Source organism: Haliotis rubra, unplaced genomic scaffold (genome assembly GCF_003918875.1).
Source record: "Haliotis rubra isolate DU_JTF1 unplaced genomic scaffold, ASM391887v1 Scf1915, whole genome shotgun sequence".
Taxonomy (NCBI): Eukaryota; Metazoa; Mollusca; class Gastropoda; order Lepetellida; family Haliotidae; genus Haliotis; species Haliotis rubra.
This window is the reverse complement of record NW_025765909.1, coordinates 24326-48673: the sequence shown is the minus strand read 5'-3', so window position 1 is coordinate 48673 and position 24348 is coordinate 24326. Positions and strand designations below refer to the sequence as shown.

Sequence of the window (24348 nt, the reverse complement as noted above, 5' to 3'; positions counted from 1 at the left end):
GCAAAACCTGATTTGGCACTAACGTCGTTTGCACAACGAATAGATGGGTTTGAATGGGTTTTGCTAACGTTTCTCTAGAGTCGAAAGATAGGGATCCCTTTTCGGATACATAGATGTATCATCAGAGAAAAATTATTCATTATTTTTCAAATTACATTTTGTGGAGTTTCTTTTTTGACTCAGTATATTTAATACGTGAGTAGTGAGTGAAATTTATTTTAAAAATTACAATCTTAAATTGTCAATAATTTCTGGTTGTACTGTAGCTGTATCCACCAGACCATCTGATTGTTGGTTCATTAATCAGTATCACAATGTATAATAACCATTTGCAATAATTATGGTTTTCAGAAACACGGTAAGCATCTAAGAACCGTAGCCCTTATGTTTTGCCGCTCATGGTGCAGTCCAAGTGCCGACCTTACGCTACTCGACCTTCTCGACCTGAAGGTCGAGCTGGCCTGACGTCGAGTTGGTTGACATGCCGATCTGTGTTCGTCTTAGAGTCGATCTGTACTCGGCCTCGACTCGATCTTGAGTCGACCAACTCGAACTGGACTCGACTTGGACTCAACCTAGAGTCGACCGACTCGACCTGAAGTCAACCTATCTCGACCTCAACTCGACCTAATCGAGTCCGCACCGACCGCATAAATTGTCACCATCTTCCCAATTGCTTCATAAAAGCAAAACGGCAGCCAGTGGGAGCACATCATCTCTACACCAACCTGCTGCCACCCAGAGATCCACCCTGACCACACCACCCTCTCCAACACGCCGCAAAGCAGCGGAACAGGCTGGTATCTTCCACAGCTTTGACTCCAGTGCTGCAGCAGGTACATCTCTGTACCTGCCAAGCAGTCTCTTGGACCCTACATACACCGCAGAGGATCAGTCACATGTTCAGGACTCTCAGGCAAGGACAGTGAAGCTGAGAAGTAGAACTTGATACTCATATATTGTCATGAGCACCTTATAATGATGTGAAATGTTACCTTCAGATTACTTAAATCAGTTTTCAATAAAAGACTTACAAGCTTTTTTCATCTGATATTTTTTTGTATTTTCCATCCATTGCTAAATGTAAATACATCTTGTACGATTGTAATAAAGTTTGTTTTGTTCATTATGTATATAGTTAGTTTTCATTGTGTTTTTTTCGCATTTACCAATTGTAAATAGTGTAAATAAAAAACAAACAAGAGTTCCTTTGTAAATGAAGTAGTCCTAAATAATAGAGTACACTTTAAAGTCATTTGGATATCATCTTCTCTTGCCAATGAACAGCTCCTGGGCCCATGAAATAGTCCTTCATATAGTTTCTTTTGTTGTCGCCATCTAGTGGGGTTACGTTCCTCGCACCCCGGTTATCCCCATCAAGCAGCTGTGTGCAGGAGCGCCACTCGCCTGGGGTGAGTGAACAGTCCTCATTCCCCTGGTCTATGAGGTTCATCTGACTGTTCCGGTTCCTCGTTCTCAGCATGTTGTGTAAAGTGACGCAAGCCAGGGTTATCTGTTCAGCTCTGTCTGCAGTGCTATTTAGGGAGCCAAGGAGGATCTGGGACCTCATAGCCAGAATCCCAAAAGTATTCTCCACCACTCGTCTGGCCCGAGACTGTCTGCAAAAGTCACAAATTAAACATTTTTAAGTCAAATGCATTCAAAATTCAAAACCTTTGATATAATATTGCATACACCCAAACATAGTAAGTTATAATTTGATTTAGGTATTTATGGAAAAGAATAATTACCTGCAGTTGAAGTTCTGCTGATCGGGGTCCATCTTATGCATGGAAAAGGACTTTATCATCCAAGGGTGGAGTGGAAAGGCATCGTCGCCGATGATGAAGTATGGCACACCATACCTGGAATACAAGGTCATCGCCCTCCATCCGATCTCGTGAATGGTTGAAGACCATCAGCGTCTGATGCTGATCCCTTGGCCCCGACGTTGACCCACGGGAACCTGTAGTCAGCATCCGCGAGTGCCAGCAAGTTCTTGTAGTAGTAGAGGGACTTTTGGGAGGTTCTTGATGTGTATGTGCTTGCCATCAAACGCACTGGTGCAATATGGAAACTGCCACCTTTCCTTGAAAGCACGGGTTACAGTATTCCATCTGCTCTGATCCCACACATCTGACCGATACTCAAGGATGCGATTGATGTGCTTATGGCTGAGGCTTTGGCTTTGGAGGAGGGTTGGCATTCTCCAGGTCATCCACCAGTTCAAGCAGGTGCCAGGCTATCTGCACCCAAATTGTAAGCAGTCTTTGCTTCTTAGATTTACGTCACCAGCTCACCAGGTTTACGTCAAGGTTCCTGATGGTGATGTTACTACTTTGCAGTCCTCTAACTGAATGGTTACCTGGTGATAATGCACCCTGTAATTTATACAATTTGGAAACCAAGGGTCTACTCGGCAGGAAAATGGAATTTCCGTCGAGAACCAGTCGCTCCGGCTGAACACAGGTCGCGTAGAGGTCGGGCCAGTCGACTTAGACCTATATATCGACCTAATTTTGAATTAATTTCGTCCTATCTGGTCGAGTATAGGTCTTCTCAACTTGGCCGACTTGAGTCGAGATAGGTCGACTGACGTCGAACTAAATCGAACTAAGGTCGTAAAGGTCCATTCGAGGTCGTTTTGAGGTCGTTTTGAGGTCGTTGTGAGGTCGAGATACCCCCAAAGGTCGAGACAGGTCGAATAGTTTGCGAAGTCGAGTCGGTCGAGCGCCCGAGGTCGCCACTGGGATCGCACCATCACATTAACAACCTATGCAATGAGTAATTATTATTATCTATATCTTAAAACACACAAGAATAAAACCCTTACCTTCGAACTGACAAGCGCATCAATGAGCAGTCTGGAGCCAACACACATAAGGGCCCATGCACACCCTACACTGTAAACCATCACTTCTTCTTGACTGACTGGCTTCGATAGAATGGAATATATGATGGCACATGTCACAGGCAAAGTCAGGAATACAGAAGTGAAAACAGAATGTTGTACATAGTTGCTGGTATCCTTGAGCACTTCAGTGATATGGTCAAAATGAATGACCAAAGCGTTGAACCTGGATTCAGTGTTATCACAGTGATCTTTCACAAGCTCCTTGAATTGTGTTTGAACACGGTTCAGTTCTTGCCACAAAAGCAGCGAAAGAAAGTTTACAATAAAAAAATTGGTTTGCCAGTACATCGCATTGAATGTGTACCCTGAAAACGTGATACTATATCCCACTGATTTCCCAGGTTCAGTGAATGTGTTAGAAGGGAAGGTATCGTTCATTACATCAGAATAGACCCTCGCCAAGAAGTACTTTAGTGGTGAAGATAATGCGACGAGAAGAGGAACAACAATAGCGATTACTCTCAACTTCTTCACCCACTTCTTGAATCCATCGCTGAATCCGTACCGTTCTTCATACTTGCAACAACGAACATACAACATTTGGAACGATTCAGAGAGAAAGATGCTGTAGACGAATGATAAGTACAAACATGTGAGAAAAACTGAACAGAACGACATAAGACGGGTTACTGGTTTCGAGTCCATTGCATAGTTGTACGTCGCAATGATGAAGAACACAACGTTTGTCAGTAATATTATTTCAAAACATATGACATACACTAGCTTAAGTCTGTCCAACCGTGTCATTTTCTCTCCAGGGTTTGCACTACGATAGATTCCCCCGAGACAGGAAATGACATGCAAATGTTTAAAGAGTGAAACTGTAACGATGGACTGCTCGACTTGACTTTGGGTTGGTATCTCACCAGTATGGTTCTTTTTCTCTTCTAACATTTTATTTGATATGTAAAAATACCTTGCTTCCAGATATTGACGTCCCAGTTATCACAAAAGCTGGGTGCGATTAAGAATGATTTACACCTCTTCTAACAATAGTCCATCACTGCCACATCAAGAATGGGCTCCAGCTTGAGTTGGTGACAACAGAGCTTCAATTACTTCTTTTTGTTCTGTTCTATTTCCAATTTGTCAGTTGCACTGCTTCAACGTTTACCGATTACAGTTGATGAAATGTACGAGAACAAATAATATTCCAGAGCAAAATGAAATCTGTCAGCCGTTGCCCCCTTGTTTGTGTTCACACTAACAGTACACTACAAAAGACATTGTTCCTGCACAATGTATGAAGTGATTTCCCTCTGAATCCCAACCACATTCAGTAAATGCGTTTCCTAATAACGGTCCTGTAGGTGCAGAATAAACTCTTCTTGGTGTGTGTTGTCTCTTCACACTGACTCCGACTTTCTAATGCAGGCATCCGTAATGGAAAGTTAATGCCAGTATCCGTCATCTTATGTACTTCATTCAAATCAAATGCATTAGGGGCCCCTGAATGATTAAACGACTTGAGAGCAATTTATACAAAACTATAACTAGAAATGTTTTTATGACCACTCCCCAACATTATCAACAAGTGTAAAGGGTTACGTACTACCTTTAATCGATACTGGTTCATTTGTCTTCGTGTTGGTTCTATGCAACGCCGGTTGAAGAGACAAACGATCATGACATGGATGACTTTGCAAAACAATATCTTGTTTAGTGGGGTGGGATGTTTTCGTCTCTCTTTTGTTGGGTAATGCGTTATTTTACATGTTGGTTGTACACAATACAAGTCAAGAAAAATCATGTATATTTTGGTACATGCCTCTGGGCCAGATGCACTATGCAATAAAAATCATTTGCGCATCAATAACGCTTCTACAATCAAATTGGTGAGCTTTTTTAGGAACAAGAAATATTTTTGTTACTGTGTTGTTCGACGACAATAATTGATATAGTTTCTCATTAAGTTTATTTTGGGACTTTAAGCCAAGGCGTGACGGTACTGCATATTGAGGTTGTGTTCAGTTATGAAGTTAATCCGGGAGTTAAAAGTGAATATTTGCGAGCAAGCGCCATATTGGTTGGTTTCATTATGGTAGAAAACGAGGAAGCAGAGGTCTTCTGAATGTACGTGTGAAAACAACAAATCATGTTTATAACACCGACAGGGTGCTTGACAAAGGCAACCAGTAGTTAATTGATAATAGCAATGGTCAAATGGAAGTTATGAATACATCAAGGCGAAAATTATCTGTACTGATAAGTAATAAGCACTCATTGGACAAAATGAGAACAACAGGGTATTTAACACTGACTGGTGTTTGAGTGATAGACACGGAAGTCAGCTTGATGGACTTGCTATTGCTAATCAGCTCCAATTAACTACGGGCAAGTATTAGAAGGTTCTAAATAAAAACGTTTGACTTGATAATGTGTATATCCGGAATGATTATGTGTGATGATTGGGATAGTCTTACAGTCACATCTGGTTCTGTAGAGTAGCCTAGTGGTTAAAGCCTTTGCTCGTCAAGCCGAAAGATCCGGTTTTTACTCCAACATGGGTACTAAAAAAAGAAAATGGGGTTTGGGGGCAACACATAATATTTGTGACTTCTAAGTCACTATGAAATCATGCTTCAAAATATTTGTGTTGTTTGGGAGATTTTCTGTTCAAATAGTTCGCAAACACCAGGTGTGTACTTTCTTCTGTACTTCGGTTTAGTAGAAAGAAAGACAGAATTATTGTATAATGTTTTATTCCACAAACGCACAATACTTGTAATTATCTAAAAAGTTGTCTCATAAAAGTGCTAATCTCCTGCTGTGACTTTTACTTTAGTTGTACAAAGCTATTCACACTCCTCCTTTGATCCTTGGACTCGTGTACGTATATGCACGTCTACAGTGCTGCCTCCACCAAATCATGAACAGGGTCAGGGGTAAGATTAGATTTGAGCTTTTAGGCGTTTTCATTTGACGATGCCATCACCAGATGTCTTGACAGGTATCAGATATCTGTTTATTATATTATTACGAAATAGTCACAGGATATTTTTTAATGCTACGTATCCAGTGTACATTGCACCAATATCAAATCAGGGGTGTTAAGCTTTGGTTTGATTACAGTTTCAAGGGCTTTACTCTTGCCCCACTGACAAGCACAAGTAGCACATGTGCTGTAAGCTCAGATAAAAAACTTTGTTCGTAATGTGCCTCTGTTCAACCAGTAGTTAATGGGTATCTGGTAGGGTGAGGTGATAATTTGAATCGCAGAGTGGAGGGAAAGATTCATTTTCTAAAAAAGGACTTTGTTATTCGAGAATTGTTTAGTCATTCCAACATGTACCTTCGTCCTTAACTTCATAGTGCCAGTTAAAGTCACCCACCCTGTATGTTCCAAGAAACTGTTTCTGATGTTGGTTAATAGTACAACAGTTTCATTAAAGACGACATGCAGTGCAGAAATACACCGAAAGCTTTATGCACTTAAAAAGGAATTATAAAAGATTATCAACCCAAAAAAGAATCAATCAACAAGCGAGAAATTGAAACACTGAATTAGGGAAGATTAGAACTGAAACAGACAACAGGATAAAACGCGAAAGAGACAGTGTAGATAGAACTGTGACAAGTTTTCCAGAATGCACTTACACTCAAACGGGAAGGTTAAAAGATTAAAACAACAGTTTGTATGCAGTCAGGTTGCAGCAAACTGATCTCTGAAGAAAATCAGATACAAACATGTAGGGCACTAAATACTTACGTGAGAGATCCCTATTTACAGTCACTAGGGGACGATGCTACAGAGCTGCAGTTCAACTATCCGAATTCAAACGATACTCACTGAGCAAAGTCCATTGTGTTATGCAGCTGACAAATCTGACAAACTAGATGTTGCTTATGGACTTAATACATTTAAGGAAATGCTGGAAGATATGGATGAAAACAGTCAAAGAGAAATAAGACATCGTGAGTGATATAACCTTATTTCCAAACTAAGAGATGCGATACAATACAACAGCAAAAAAACTATAAATATATAAGTCATACATTTCTTCCAAAACAACATATTGCCTTAAGTAGTTGAGGAGAGTCGGGAGGAAAATGAACGGTCCATGAACTTTAAATAATAACCCCTCTTTAATGGATTGCATCTGCTTGTTGGTCTTGCAAACACCAGTGAAGCGGAAGCGGCAAAATCCTTTCCACATTAATATTTTTTTTTTTTTTTTTTTTTTTTTTACGTTTCAGCAAAACTTAAAGAACATGTCTTTTGCATAAAATATACTAAAACGGTTAATGAAATTGTCTTATTATCAACCTCGATAAAGATGAGATAATATTACATTGTTAAGTTGAAATATTTTTTCAGGTAATAATACGTTTTCGTGTTTAATTTGTTTTAAACATAAATGGTCAAACACTACTTATTCGTTAAACTTTACAATAGTACTCAACACACAATTTACTGTAATACAATTTCAAAGCGTTAATCAAACATATCCTGAATATACAGATGCGGACATACCAAAACACACAAATAATGATAAAGTGTTCCTGCACCTCTTCTCTCTGGTGAGTTGGTGCAGCTGCTCATGATTCTCCTTCATCACAACGAGAGGTATAAGATCTCACACTAATGTTAGTGATGATAAAATCCTTCTCTTTGTAACACAAATACAAGACATGTGCTGTATTCCCCACCTCCAGAGTCGAGTGTCAGTCATCACCTGATGGTTTGATGATGCGGCATCTCAGTATTTCCCTCATCACATGGAAGGCCTAGAATCACACAGTAATGTTACTGATGATAAAAGCCTTCTCTTTGTAACACAAATAGTGTTCCAAATTACATATCACTACCCGTGACATTCCTGAACCAGTTGTATTGACACGACGAATCTGATGGCTTAAACTGAACAACCACAATTACGCATGTGACCAGCGTTCCGGCGATCTGATAATTGATGACATTTGTACAATCAAGTTTTGGGAGTGTCAGGCGTTATGGAATATATGATGGCATTTGCGATATTAATGCAGCTTCAGAGTATTCCCCATCTCCATGAAGGGCCTCGGACTACACACTAGACACACTAGAGCTAGTAAGGACAAATGCCTTCTCTTTGTAACACAAAAAGTGTTCCAAATTACATATCACTCCCTGTGACATTCCTGAACCAGTTGCATTGACACGACGAATCTGATGGCTTAAACTGAACAACCACAATTACGCATGTGACCAGCGTTCCGGCGATCTGATAATTGATGACATTTGTACAATCAAGTTTTGGGAGTGTCAGGCGTTATGGAATATATGATGGCATTGGCGATATTAATGCAGCTTCAGAGTATTCCCCATCTCCATGAAGGGCCTCGGACTACACACTAGACACACTAGAGCTAGTAAGGACAAATGCCTTCTCTTTGTAACACAAAAAGTGTTCCAAATTACATATCACTCCCTGTGACATTCCTGAACCAGTTGCATTGACACGACGAATCTGATGGCTTGAACTGCACAACCACAATTATGTAGGTGACCAGCGTTCCTGCGATCTGAAAGATGGATGACGTGTATCGAACGTGCTTCTTCATTTTGAATTGTATATATGTAAATGTTCATATGAAAATATGTGATGTGTAACATTTTAGGTACATTTTGTCTTGGTATTACAAAGCGAAGCGAAGGTTATTTATAGGTCATTACTGTTTAATAATAAATATAATAATACTAGATTATGTAATAAATGATTTATCAAAATATTATTGATATTTGTATGCAAAGCTGTCATGTCATTGACGTAAAGGCACTACCAATAAACAAGCTGTGCCTCGCTATTTTCACGTTTGTGTTATAGACATTATGGCTTACCCCAAGGAGTGTTGGCATGGTGATGGTGAAGAGGCCGTGAATGTTGTAGCCGATAGTGTCTCCCGTCAATCTTGACACAAACAGGTTCACCTACAGTACGAACGAATCTTTAAAATCTGTTTAAAATCTCTGCAAAGATGTATGTTTGCACTAGTTTCGTTCAATCAAAGTATCATAAAAGACATAAAGGAAGCATTTTGCCACATGAAACATGTTACAAAATAGGCTTGACCTTGTACAAAAGTGGCAAGTACCTAACTGAATGATATGAACAAACAGTACCTAACAGTGAAACGTTTCTATGTCTTCACTGAATTACATTAACAAATATGTAAAATGCTGTCATCAATGACAGAGATAAAACCTTTGTTACCTATGCTACAAAAACGTCAATTTATAGCGTCAAATATAACGTGTATTTACCTCGTACTCATAAACCTTGGAAACACAGGCCTCCTGCATTGGAACTGAAACCCCGAATTAGGGGTGTCACGATACATCAGTTTCATGAATCGATACGTATCACGATACCCATGTCACGATTCGATACATATCACGATACCTATTTTCGCGGCATCACTGCGTAAATTTAGTTACATATTGAACATTAATATTTCATAGTTTATAATTGTCCATGAAAACATCCACATTTTTTGTTCTCAGACATTAAAAAGTTCTAATTTCCCATCTTTGTGCATGTAAAATAATCATTTATAACTCTCCTAACATCAACACACATGATACAATTGCAAAATGTAAACGATACATAAACATATTTAAACCGATACTTTCAAAACTAAATATCAACATTCTCTTTAAACAGTGATACACACTGTAAGCACCTGATCATCATTGATACATTGTCCCAGCATCAGTTTCAACGAATTCCCGGAGGAACCTATGTGTTTGTTGCAACTGATCACTAGAATCCACTCTGAGTCTTTGACTCAACGATAATGCTGAATGTCATTAACTTTTGGACTACATGGAATAACTTCTAATTGCTTTGTCGCAATATTTTCTATAGTCACATTGACGTTTTATAAATGTTACATGAATCTAACATATATAGATATTTGGTCGTGATACACAAGCATGAAAGCAAAAGGTACACTCATGTTTTCCTTTCATAAGTGATTGCGGTAAATCTGGAAAAATTATTGGTACCAATATTAGTCCGAAAATGCAGCAGTTTAAGATGAAAGAAATGTGTTCTTTATCATTTAGTGGCAAATCATTACATTTTTCTTGGGATTTAACATGAATCACATGTGAGTATAACAAGTGTAGACATAGTTTCCCAGATACCTTCTGTAGCCCTTTGCCAGAGAAACGCTGTTTATCCAGTCCCCAAACATACTGAAGGGTCCCATGAGCCTGCAATGAAATCTGTGTAATAGCATACTGCATATCTAACAACATTCAAATACGTTATAGCTGTATTCGTCGGATACATCCTCATAATGGCTTTAATGTGTGTCACAATATTCATGGACTTCATCACAATGGCGAAAGTCTCATTCCTTTTGGTTTTCCTTTTGGTGTTATGAATTAATTATCAAAGCAGCACTCATGGTTTCTAATATACTCATGGAAACGAATAAGGGAACACCTGAAAGTACAAGTGTTCATTTATTCTTATTTCTTCACTAGGTAAGTATTGCACTGTGGTCGAAATTCTAGAAATAAATAAAGGAACACTTGTATTTTCATATGTTCCCTTATTCGTTTCCATCAGTATATCTTTTCATTGTCTAAATCTTAAGACATAAAACAATCAAACCCTTACCTTCGAACTGACAAGCGCATCAATGAGCAGTCTACAGCCAACACATAAAAGTGCCCACACACACCATACACTGTAAACCATCACTTCTTCAGAACTGACGTGCTCTGATAGAATGGAATACAAGACAGCACATGTCACAGGCAAAGTCATGAATACATAAGTGAAAATAGAATGTTGCACATAGTTGCTGATATCCTCAAGTATTTCAGTGATGTGGTCAAAATGAATGACCAAAGTGTTGAACCTGGATTCAGTGTTATCACATTGACTGTTTGAAAGTTCCTTGAATTGTGTTTCTACACGTTTGAATTCCTGCCACACAAACAGAGAAAGAAATGGTATAACAGTGTAGTTAGTTATCCACTGAAACTCAACTAATGTGTATCCAATGCATGTGATACCTACACCAGCTGATTTCCAAGGTTCCGTGAAGACAATTGTAGGGAAGATATCATACATAACTTCAGGGTAGCTCTTCGTCATAAAGTATTCTAGTGGACCAAATAATGCCGTGAATAAATGGCTGCAAACAAGGATTGGCCTCAACCTCTTCACCCACTTCTTGAATTCATCGCTGAATCCGTACAATTCTTCATACTTGCGAAAACGTACATGCAGCAGATGGAACGTTTTGAGAGAAAGATACTGTAGATCAATGACAAGTACAAATTAATGGCCATGATGGCACAGAACGACAGAAGACGTATAATTGGTCTAGAGCCAACTGCATAATTGTAAGTAGCAATTAGAAAGAAGACAATGCAGGTCACAAATAATATTTCAACAAATACGACATACACAAGTTTAATTCTGTCCCACCATATCATTTTCTCTCCAGGGTTTGCACGACGATAGATTCCTCCAAGGCAAGAAGTGACACGCAAATGTTTAAAGAATGCATCTGAAACGACGGGCTGCTCGTCTTCACGCTCAGTTGGTATCCCATCTGTTGAAGGATGTACCTTTGGAAGCATTTTGTCTGACAGTTATTTGAAAATAATAATTACACGTCTTCTTCAGAAATGTATCATTATATGAAACAGTGATATCATAAATAGTTCTAATATGAACCACTTTACGTGTGTAAAGACTGGAGTTGTCTTATCTGACATCCAGGCCAGAAATATATCACAATGACGTCTTCACGATCAGTTCCAATACAAACCACTTGACGTTTGTAGTGTGTTCCAGGATTCAAATCTCTCGATTAGAGGATATAACTGTTTGGTATTTGATGGCTGTGTATAACGTTGAAGAAGACAGCTGATGTCCTTTCACTTCAGACAGTTTGAGTTGGTAAAAACATAATTGCTTCAACTACATTCCTTATATGTCTCTACAGTAGTCGTTTCCCACTGTAATTCCAAAATGGCAATTAGCCCTCTTCCTCCGTTTCCGATTTCATACGCTGTTCTGCTTGATTCATTAATCTGCACAAACAAATATATATTCCAGTGCAAACTGCTTCTCTCTCAAATGTCATCAGCCATTTCCTCGGGTATGAGTTACCAATAACAGTGTACGACCAAAGTCATTCCTGTACAGTGTGGAAGTGAAGCATCCTCTGGAAAATCAAATCCAACCCGTTCATGTTAATGTTTCTCCCAATAATGGTCGCGAATGTGCAAAATAGGATCTCCACTGTCTGCTTTAATATTTTAACTCATTGTCATCAATCCACTCATTATAGCTCCACGTTGAATCACCACATGTCATTATTGTCAACGTGTAATCAATACTCTTTTATTTCACTGTTGATTCTATGGTTCTGGTTTGCATGATTGCTGGATCGTGTCATTGATGGCATTCCCAAACGTGTATCTTGTTAGTTCTGACAAGTACTTCGTGCGAGGCTTTTGTTCTTCATGATTCAAAATCTATGTTGTCAAGCACTGCGTCTCGTCTTTTAAATATCATAATCAAATCGTTCCACCATCAAAATTATTTTCAAAGTTTTGTGTTTGTGCTATGTCGGTATTCAATTACTGCCAGTTAAGCAGACCCGAGTTAATGCGGGATGTTTTAACCTTCTCTAACATTTACCTCTGCAGATGACAACGCTGTCCCTCCATGTCATGGACGCCTCCTATCATTGTTTTATGTTAAAGATGCCAGTGGTCTGTACCGCAAACAGAGCAACGCATTCTTATGATTTTACAAAAACAAATCATTTACAATTATCCATTCAATCAAATTATTTTAATGACCCATTCAATTACCTTATCGCCCACTGGAATCGGCTTCAGTACACTAGAAATGGCCATCATCGAGAATGACAAATTGCTTAATTCATGCAGGAGGGGGTCGGGGTTGGGTGGGTTGCAACTAACTTTGACCATAAAGTTTAGTGTGTGTATGTGTGTGGGGGGGGAGGGGGGACATTCACATTGTACATGCTCCTCCATAAAAATCAATTGATGACATTGCATTTTCGATTGATTGTATACTCGTCAATATTCCAGTTGTATGACAGGGTCTGTAAATAATCGAGTCTGCGCCAGACAATCCAGTGATCAACAGAACGAGCATCGATCTACGCAATTGGGATACGGTGACATGTGTCAACCATGTCAAGCGAACTTGACCAGCCGATCCTCTAACGACAAGCATGGTTGGCTGAAGACCAATTCTAACCCGGGTGTCCATCAACGACCTATTTCTGGCGTTTCATGCTGCAATAATGCTCGAATATTGCTAAAAGCGGAGTGAAACTAAACTCACTTCATCAACGCGATCAATAGTCCAACAATCAACAATGCCGTTCCGTTAAATCATTTCGTCAACAAGGTAAAACGCCATGTAGGTTAATATTTTATCAGTCGGACTAGATGAGAGTAATGCAAACAGTGCTCACACGCGATCACCATTGCTTCCATTGTTATCTGAAGGGAAAATAGGAAACTGGATGTGGTATCGCGTAGCTTTACTTACAGCATTAGGGACATCAGTTAGCATACATGTATTAACCTTCACAGAACCGATCCCCAGTATCAATATTTGTCACAATTAAATAATGTTCCTTGAGTTTCGGAAATGAAAACACGCAAATGATCAGACTGATTTCCAATGCTAGTCACGTAGTGAAATGACATGTTTTCGCGAACACGTGATGAGTGAGTGAGTTAGTGAGTATGGTTTTACGCTTCTTTTAGCAATATTCCTGCAATATCAGGGTGGGGGACACCAGAAATATATACATTGTACTCATGTGAGGAATCGAACCCGGGTCTTCGGAGTGACGAGTGAATGTTTTAACCACTAATGGCCGGAACATAAGTGAAGATCAATACTCATATATATCTTGTGTTGGTGTTTCTTCTTTACTCGGTTCTATTTCGTGTATTCATTTTTTGGGAAGGAGAAGCCGGGAAGGAAGAGTGTTTGTTTTTTATTTTTGTTTGTTTTGGGTTTTTTATTTGGTGTGTGTGTGTGTGTGTGCGTGTGTGTGTTAATTCGGGGGTCGGGGGCTGTTTTAGGGTTAAGCCAAGGTCACGGGCTACCCGACAAGAGTCTGCACCCTCACGTGACATCAGTCGAGAGGATGAAGCACAGGCTCCACCTGCTGGGACTCCTGATGAATAGGGGTGTGGCCAAGGCCCGCAGCAACCTACCCCAGCAGCTGATAGCATATCAGATGAGTACCCACTTACACATTTGTTAGAGGTTCTCTCTTGGAACATCAACGGTATAGCCTCTAAATTAGAGGATACAGATTTCATTTCCTATTTGATTAGGTTTCAAATAATGTTTCTGTATGAGACGTTTAGTGGTAGCATCATTGCTGTCCCTGAATTGTCTGACTATACACAATACATAGCGAAAGCAATGAAAACGGACAGGCACGGGAGATTGTCGGGAGGAGTATTTGCTTTCATACATAACAGTGTATCCCAGTTCTGCACTTTACTGAAGTTGGATATCGATAATCTAATTGCCTTTCGTATTTCTAAAAAGATATTGCAAAGTAAAAAAGATGTTATTTTGATAGGTCTCTACATACCACCCGAGGGGTCGACATGCTACACATCGTGTGGGAAACCAACACGTATAGAACTACTTGATCAGTGGTTCTCAGAAAACCTAGATATGCTTTCTGACTGTCATATAGTTATCACCGGTGATCTGGGCCCAGTTTCACAAAGCTCTCGTAAGCCTAAGATCTCGTAACCTTTCTCGTAGCATTCGTACCTCCATTACTGTAACATAGGAGGTACGATTGCTACGAGAAACGTAACGAGATCTTAGGCTTACGAAGCTTTGTGAAACTGGGCCCTGAAATCCAGGATTGGGACAAGTAATGAATCACCTGAACCACAACCGAACTTTTTGGGAGATGTGTTCCCTGGCGAAGAGTTAATGCCTCTTGACAACAGACAATCTTGTGATAACTCAATCAATAGATTTGGTAGAATGCTAATGGAAATGTGTTAAACGTACAAGTTGTATATTTTAAATGGTCGTGTGCAAGGAGATAAAACTGGCGAGTTTACGTTCATATCTAGCCAGGGTTCTTCGGTAAATGATTATTGCATTGCCAGTATTGATGCATTTGAACTGATTGAATCGTTTCATGTAGAGGCCCGAGTAGAATCAGATCATATGCCGTTAAACGATTGAATCGTTTCAAAACTTAAACGGCAAACTTCACGAGCAAAGCCACCAGCTAGAAAATAATGAAAATACTGACAGAAACTGCTGTGACAGAATTGTATGGAACCATACTAAGTCAGACGTGTACACCGACAGCATAAAACAGGTTGCTGACACCTTTGTTGAAGCAACAAGATTAGTTGATACAGATGTTGACCACGCTCTAGACTTGTTTGTACAAACAGTACTTGGTGCAGCGGACTGTATGAAAAAACGTAACAAAAAGTGTATTTCAAATGGGTTTTTTTATAAATATTGTAAAAGTAAACAATACTTCACTCGCAAAGCCTTGCGTCGATTCCAAAGAAATAAATCTGAGGAAAACCGACGTAATTATTGCAAACAGAGGAATTCATATAAGGGTATCTGTAGGCGCACAAAGCTCTCGTATGAGCGCAACAAAGCTGATGCATTAAAGTAAGCAACCAGTAACCCAAAGACGTTTTGGCGTATCCTCAGAGGTATATCTCCTTTGCAACGACCTCGCTCGAATATCAATAATGATGCAGGTTTAACCACTTTAGTAGCCTGTTTGCAACTTATGATGCACCAATGATTGACCACTTTGGCTCTACGGAAGAACCAGACTTAGATGAAGTTGATTCACTTATCCTAGAATCACATATTACTTCGTCTGAAATTAGTGATGCTATAAAACATATAGATAATGGTAAGGCAGCTGGTACAGATATAATACAAAGTGAAATGATCAAAACCACTTCCTCATATTTCAAGCCTTTTCTCGCTACACTTTTCAATAAAATATGTGATTCGGGAAAATTTCCTACAAGCTCACAAAGTCTATCGTTGTCCCAATACACAAAAAAGGTGATAGAAATAACCCCGACAATTACAGGGGCATATCGTTGTGAAGCGCCTTGAGCAAAATCTATACTGGTGTGCTCAATAATAGACTGAAAGTCTGGACAGCGCTAAAAGATAAAGTTCCAGAAACACAGGCGGGGTTCCGATCTGGTTATTCAACCACAGATCACATGTTCACACTAAATTCTATTGTCGAAAAATGCTTTATGAAAAAACGAAAAAAGCTTTATGTCGCCTTCATAGATTTCAGAAAGGCATTTATTTATATGGAAAGAAATAAACTTTTGTTTTGCCTTAAACAGGGGGGAAAATGCTGTCAGCACTCAAAGCAATTTACATATCTGTACAAGCTTGCGTAAAATGCTCTTCTTCAGATATTACCGAATTATTCAATTGCCCAAATGGAGTGCGCCAAAGATGCATCCTAAGCCCGTTGTTATTCTCATTATTCATTGCTAAATGAATTTTCTCAAAGTTGGACTTCCACTTTGAATAACAGCTCTAGATATGTGATGTACAGAGAATATAAATTCATATACTGAAAGCCATTAAAAACGCAATTGGTATTTGTTGTCCTGAAACTTACAAAAGTTCTATTGAAGATTTTTTCCTGCGATACAGAGGATGTAGGGATAAAAGGCTGTTTTTGGCCCATTTCGAATTCGAGTCCCGAAGCATTCCTCTCACATGAACTTTGATACTTAAAACTGAACCTTTGACATTTCTCGTAAACACAACCAGTAGTAGATATAATGACAGTCCGAGATCAAGTCCAACAAAAGCCTCTGCAAAGCTTTATTTCACAAATAAAGCTTTTGTCAGGCCCTTAGATCTCGCCCAAGTATATCTACTACTTTTGAACCCCCAGTTAACTTCCCGGCTCCACGTGGCACTATTGTGCCGCTATGACGTGTTGACAGGAGGTAACATTGTACCGTACGGTATGATCAATAATTCCTCTCTAACGAACCCTCTCCCTGGCCCATCTCTCAAGTAGTACAAGTTCGGCTCGTCGGCTTTGATGTCCACTTTATCTATGTTGTAAGTTTTGACTGACCATATCGGATCGGTGGCTTGCTTACGACTATCACCCTCGTGTTCCCCCGGCTGGTAGAGGTACCTCACGGGGGCCCTATCTGGTATCTGTTTCTCTTTCCCACGCAATGGTGCAGCCGACTCAGCCACTATTGATTTTAGTTTGATAGCGTCGGCTGGTTTCTTGCCGGTGAGACGGGTGGTGTCGTGGTTGATGGCTGACACCACCTGGGGTAACCGCGCTACCCATTCAGTCGATCGTTTCCCCGGGTTGGCCATCTCTCTTGCATACTGATGCCCGAATAAGCGCTCGGCCAAAGTCCGATTGAATCTCTCAAGTATGGCTTGGCTGCGATGAGCCCCGGCAGCACTACGCCTGACCTTGGTATCGTGTTTGTCTAGCAGGTGTGACACGGCACCCATGAACTCCCGCCCGGGGTCGACTTGCAACTCTGTGGGCCACGTCAGCGGACTGCGTTTGTACATGCGTTCGAATCCGCGGGCTACGAGGCCGAATCTTTCGCGGTCAAGGGTTCGGCTTCCTTGTAGCGACTGGCCACGTCAACGACGGTTAGGGCATACTTGTACCTCCTGTCGTGGGGTAGGAACAGGAGGTCGGCCTGGTGAACGCTATTGGGTATGTTAATACCGAACTTCCTTCTAGGCACGTAGCGTGGTGCCGGTAAATAGATCTGCCACAGGGTTTGTTTTTCAAGCCACGCTTTGGCCTCGTTTGGGGGTAATCGCGCCATTTTAGCCAGCTTATGTACAGCACTAACTCCTTTCCAGTACCCATGCGGGCTGTAGTAAATAGCCTCAAACTTTCTCTGGTTCCGTGACATCCCGACATATATACACCTATGTTCTTGGTTCAATTTTCTCATGCCCGTACGCATACGTGTTGATCCCATCAATAGCTATCCAACGCTTAGTGTCCATCGGCGACAGGGACGTCTTGTTTATAGTCAGTCCGTATATCCTATGCCCATCACTTCTAAGCGTGTTCATTTTATGTCTAAAGGTACGGGTCTTGAACAGGGCTTCCTTGAATCTGGCGTGTTTGATGTATTGTTTCACCACGTACTTCTTAACACCCATCGCCTTCCGGATCTCACCATTGTCGGCCTTCAGGATGGAAGCCTATGTACTCGGCTATGGGCGCGCCAGCACACTCGTCCTTCATCTTACCTAGGACCTTTTTATTTACCATGCTGTGTATGGCATGGTCCTTGGGGTAGTCACTGGTGTCGTACAAATCGAGGCGTTTTTTCATGTCCTCGTACACGTCCTCGGTTCGAATCTCCTTCAGCAGGGAATCCGTGTCAGTGTACAGCACTTCCACTGGAAAAAAAAAATCCATCTTTCCAAGCTTGGAAATGTCTTGGAAAGATGATGTTTCCAAGACATTTCCAATTTTGGAAAGATGATGTTTCCAAGACTTTCCAATTTTGGAAAGATGATGTTTCCAAAAATTTCCAATCTTGGAAATATCCGCAAGGGGAGATAACAGGTGGGTGATGGTAAATTATTGTTCTGCATGGGCTAATTGCAATAGTGGCATGGGGCGGCATGAGTGTTTCATGGGGTCGTTAAGGCGACTGGCGGTAGTCTTTGATGTTTGGTGTTGTTTTAGTAATGATTGTTTAAGGGGTTAACGAAAGGATTATCGACTTGACTAGTCGAAATTGCAGTGAACACATTTTAAGTGTTCAATGTTGTGGGTGAAAAGTGAATTTGTCACGTTGAGTTTAAATATGTATCATCATAAGCTTATATCTAGTCAGTGAGAGTTAATTTCGTCCACGGGCCACCGACCCGTTTTACAATTATAAAGATGAAAATACAATCCAGCGCCATATATAATAATAAGCTGTATGCTAACATGTACAATGTCTCATTTAATCTTATACTCTATATTCAAAAACTTCGCTCTTTTTGTCAATGTTTCACATGGATTATTTATGTAGTATTGTGGGAGAAGGCTGTTTCTCAGATCACAGTAAAATGAACATTCAATAAAGAATTGGTACTCTGATTCAATGGTAAGTACAATACACAGAGGGTAGAATCACTCATGTTGTTATATATTTACTTTTCGCCCTTATTCCAACATTAAAGGATGGTCTGAACAACGAAACTTACTCAAAGCAAAACGAATCGTTGCGTTGCCGTCCTGGGGGGTCGAGTGATGGTGTCACCATGCACTAATTTCCACCGGACCCCGCAGTTCGTGCTAAATCATTTAGTAAATGGGTTATGTTTGTGAGTGCGAAGCGAGCGTTGTGGAAGCTTGGAACGATATCTTAAATTTGTCCAGATCAGCTTCGCGGAAGTTAAAGAATCAAACTACTTACTACTTGTAGTACAATATATATATGATTGATGACCAAAAATATTTTCCATGACACAACTTGAAGCATAAAGATTTCTTCCTCGAAGCGAGGTCGTGGTGGAAGTGACAATAATATTGTAAGTAGTGTAATATTGATTTCACCTCGCTTCCTCGAGAGAAATTGTTATGATATAAGATATGTCACGCAAAAATCCTATTGGACATCAATCAAATACATATTGTACTACCAGTAGAAAGTAGTTTTGATTTTGTAACTCGGTGAAAACAAACCTAAATAGCATTTATTGTCAGACTCGCGGATGTTCGCGACAGGGCGCTGCCATTTTTAATAATCGTAACATGACGGGCTAAAGTCTGTTAAAGAATTAATGAGATTATGGTTTGTTTTCATCAAGTTAGAAAAGCAAAACTACTTTCTACTCGTAGTTAAATATGTATTGGAATCATGGCCAACATGATTTGGCATGACACAACTTATAACATAACGATTTCTTCCTCGGAAGCGAGGTGGGGGTCGAAGTGACATACTGCGCAATAAATATCTTGCTACATTCCCATGGTTAATGTCCACTCACCAGTATGTAGATACTAGTCAACGTGCGTCTTTCTATTTGGTTTTATAATCCTAATTAGTTTATTATCATACTTATGTGCATTTTGAAACTAAATAAAAATCAGGCGATCTGCCTTTACTTATAACTTGAATATCTAGACATTGTAAATCATAATTCGCACACACACGCTCTAGTGTATGTTGTCTGTCTCATTACTTCACGACGAAATCATGGATTCTGTGGAATGCTGCGACAAATGAATAAAAACAAAATGCAATTATTAAAACTAAAACAGGTAGTTATAATGATGTCAGGCTAATACTTTGTTCGAGGAATGTATCCATCAATATCCACAAAAACGAGCCGTATGCCATTCACCTGCAGCTGTTCCAAATGATGTGTCTTTTAACAGTCTAATACATGTTCACGAAAAGTGATATATCGTTTCAGGTATTTAACATAGGTATATAGTCTCATTGGTCACCCAAGATAGCACACCTGGCCACTAATTGCATAATGTCCGCCATTCTTTACAAAAAAAAAGTAATTTAGTTAGCCAATAATGAGCAATCAATCAATGTCTTGGCGGTTAATCCTTCGAAAGAAGGAAGTTGTTTTACGCAGACACAGACACGACAGAGTGTATTCAGTATTGATTAGTTAATCTACATACATAAACAATACCTTTGACAATGCCGCTGTGTAAGATAAAAGTAATTAATCAATCAGCGTGTTATCCGTTAATCCTTTGATCGATGTATATTATATTGGGTATTTACTCCAGACACAAGAAATGCAAAATGGGAACCTTTGTCGGGTTATCTAAGTGGTGTTACCTGTTTTAAATTCATTAACTGACCATCAAGTGAATGATGACAAATAACATGTGTAGGTTTATACCACCTAACACGGGTTAAAACATGGGAGTATTAATTGCTGTATTGCATGTGTAAACCTATGGGCCGACACTATTTTGAGAATACGGACAGAACTTCATTGTTGCATAAGAAATACATATAAGCATTTGCTGTGTGCTATAACTGTATGTACCCTATTTACCTAAGTAAATTTTCAGAGCCTTCTAGCAATGGCAAAGTGGGGTTGTTTAGTTTACGGATTCAAATGGATCAAATGTCATTTTTAATATTATACGTCATATTTTTACATGACGTGAATAAATATCGAGGTAAAAACCCACAGAAATGGGATCAATTATGATGAGTCAATATGCCATCCACGCATTAGAAAACCCGCAAAAGCCCACACTGCTTTGATACTTTAATACAATCAGACAAGAACTACCGGGAAATGTTCAAATAACGGCATCTGATGGGCATCCACCCTTCCTACTGTCGCACTGTTTAGGTTGAAAAATTAACCGTAACCGAGATGAGCGAGGCTGATCATAGTTTTCACTATCACTAGCGACTGGTCTCGAACAAATAAGGCCCAGCGACACCAGGCAATTACGACAGAATCGTCTATGAAAACAAGTTGTAACTCGGAAAGGGAGCAGGACAAAAGCCACCCAGTTATTTTACCATTACAGAGAGGACAAGTACCACCCATATTGATTTTAATGTATACTTTGATGAATAATTTGGTTCTTTAAAAAATGTATTCACTTTGATAAACATACAGCTTTCATTTTCACAACAATTGTCACGATTTCTGTTCCTGCTGAGCTGTAGGCTCGTTCGATATCTCGCGATGTCATTATCTACTCCGACATCAGAACGAGACTTTTTTATAAATGTAACCAACTAAACTCAAGCTTTATGGACCTCCAATTATACGATAAGTTTTGCTGGTTGTTATCAAATGACGATACCCAATACGAACTAGCCAAAAGTCTGCAAAGTATGTTCCACAAAAAATCCTTTCAAGAAAACTGTAAATAATTTTAATGCATTAATTTTATTTTTCTATGTACTATCTCTACATGTATGTAATGTGATATGTATGTATGTATGTTCGTATGTATGTATGTATGCATTTAAGTATGAGTGTGTATGTGCGTGTGTGTGCGTGCGTGCCTGCCTGCCTGCCTGTGCATGTGCCTGTGTGCGTGCGTATGTATGTATGTACGTGTGTACGTATGTACATGAGTGTGTAGGTATGTATGTATGTCTGTATGTGTGTGTATGTAAGGATGAACGTAAGTATATGCGTGTATATGTTGTGTAAGTGGGTGTATGTATGTGTGTGTGTATGTATGTGTGTGTGTGTGTGTGTGTGTGTGTGTGTGTGTGTGTGGCTTGTATTTATGTATGTATGTAAGTGTCTATGCATGCATGTGTCTATGTATGTATTTAGGTATGTATACGTCTATGTATGGATGAATTTATGTATGAAGGTATCTTTGTAGTTATCTATGTTTGTACGCATCCATGCTAGTATTTAAATGTGTACCCATGCATGTATCTAAGTGCGTATTATGTCAACAATCTTTTCATATTTTTTAAACGCTTTTTAAATATTGCTGATATTCTTTTTTAAGGTGTCATTTCGGCCTCTCGAGGCCTGGTGTTTGCATTTTATATGCTGTACTATGCTGTCCCATCATTTATAACACATGACACTATAATAAACTACTATTATTATTATTATTATTATTATTATCGCGATAATGCACCGAGGAGATCATCAAAGGAGTGGATTGCTTAAGCGGTGCAACTTGTATTGTGTTGGATTTAGTTGATTGTGTGAATAAGGAAGTTATCATAATATAACACTGAAATCAAGTTGATGTTAGCTTGATAGTGTTCCATGGTCAACATAGCAATGTTGATGAAAATGGTATTGTATTATGCGCAATTTACTTTAATACTCCCGACTTTCATGCAATGAAAGGATCCAAAAACAAACGGATAGTGTCATACTTAAAATTGATGTTTATTTATATTCGGAAAAAGAATTTTCAGATTGCACATATGTTGCCAAGAAGACAGAGAAAGATTAAATTTCATAAAAACATACCATGTACAAATTTACAAAAATATGTTACACAAATTTACATTTTCTTCAAAGCATACCGAGGCGGTTGGGGTAGGGTACATGTATAATTGTCAATTACTATTTATGCTACAGACTCAATGTATTTACCAACAAAACAATTACTTGATAATTACCGGAGAAATTATCTCTAATCAAATGTCAGCAAGCTTTTATAAACATGACTGTAGTTCAAAGTTGAAACAAATGGTTTGGGTATCCTAGTGGTTAAGGCGTTGGCTCGTTACTCCACAAATACAAATATATAAAACATAATATATACAAACTTATAAGAAGTTTATAGCACTAACACAAGCAAATTTGTTTTGAACGTTCTTGATAAATCATATTGTTAAAGGTCACATGCAACCAAAAAATCGAACATAATTAAAACACAATTATCACTTATTCATGACATAATATACATTGCTGATTATGAAAAAACATATAAACAAAATTATAAGCGTACAATCGCAAAATCAAAAGTGCAATATTTTGTACTTGGGTTTACTTCCCAAGAAACGAAGCAGCCGGGATACCGAACCCAGTCAGAGCGAGTGGGTGTGCACTCAAGTGTAACGGCTGGTTCATTTGCAGACGCCCCTCACGGTTCATTATGTGTGTATATCAGAGATGTTGGATTTTGTAAATACATCCTCATTTTTTGTGTATAACATTTTGCAATCAACAGACATCATAACATGTCATGTGTACAAGTATCACACCTGCCTTTCTGTGTAATTACATAATGTGACCGAGACCGAACGCCATTAATCAATACGTTTTGTTTATGGTGTATAGCCTGATAGCTGTTAAGTTCAAATTGCATGTGGTCAGTGATCGAAGCTGTGTATTGAACATTGTCATTAGCAGAAAGGCAGGCAGACACATAGGCGTCAATAAAACAGACACTTGTCTGCGACAACGACATATCCGTGTCACAGTTAGCTATTCTGTCAACGCTAAATAATGACATTGCTTTTAAGTATCGAACTGAGAAAGTGACTCGGTAAGAAGAACGTGGTGAAATAGACAAATGAAATTATATCAACAGTTAAATTGGTAATATACTGTCATAACATAAAAAGCTCGCGCCTGTGAAATATCAACGAAACATTTAAAAAAATAGCTCACACCAAAGCCTTCACCGAGTATTCACCGGACAACCCGCTGCGCGAACCTATCGTTTTTGTCATCGCATTATTTTTCAACTTTATAAGTTGAATTTGCATTTTTGATGATTTGTTTCGGTAAATCCATACCGAAAGGTATCAGAATCTGCAAAGTTGTGTTTTACGTTGCATGTGACCTTTAACATAACGCTAGGAACACTACTTACATTTTAAAAAAAATTGTTATTTTTGTTACAATCTATTTGAGATTTGATTTTCCTTGACTTCGTTGTAGAGATTA

General features: G+C 39.2%; 1 long non-coding RNA gene across 1 annotated transcript; it reads right to left on the bottom strand.

The window, feature by feature from the left end:
* Window positions 1-7539: 7539 nt before the first annotated feature.
* On the bottom strand, window positions 7540-23968 carry LOC124274541. Its single transcript, XR_006897972.1, has 3 exons — window positions 23848-23968; window positions 11111-11114; window positions 7540-7551 (listed from the first exon to the last, which is right to left on the bottom strand). It is a non-coding gene; the product is annotated as an uncharacterized LOC124274541 (long non-coding RNA).
* Window positions 23969-24348: the final 380 nt, after the last annotated feature.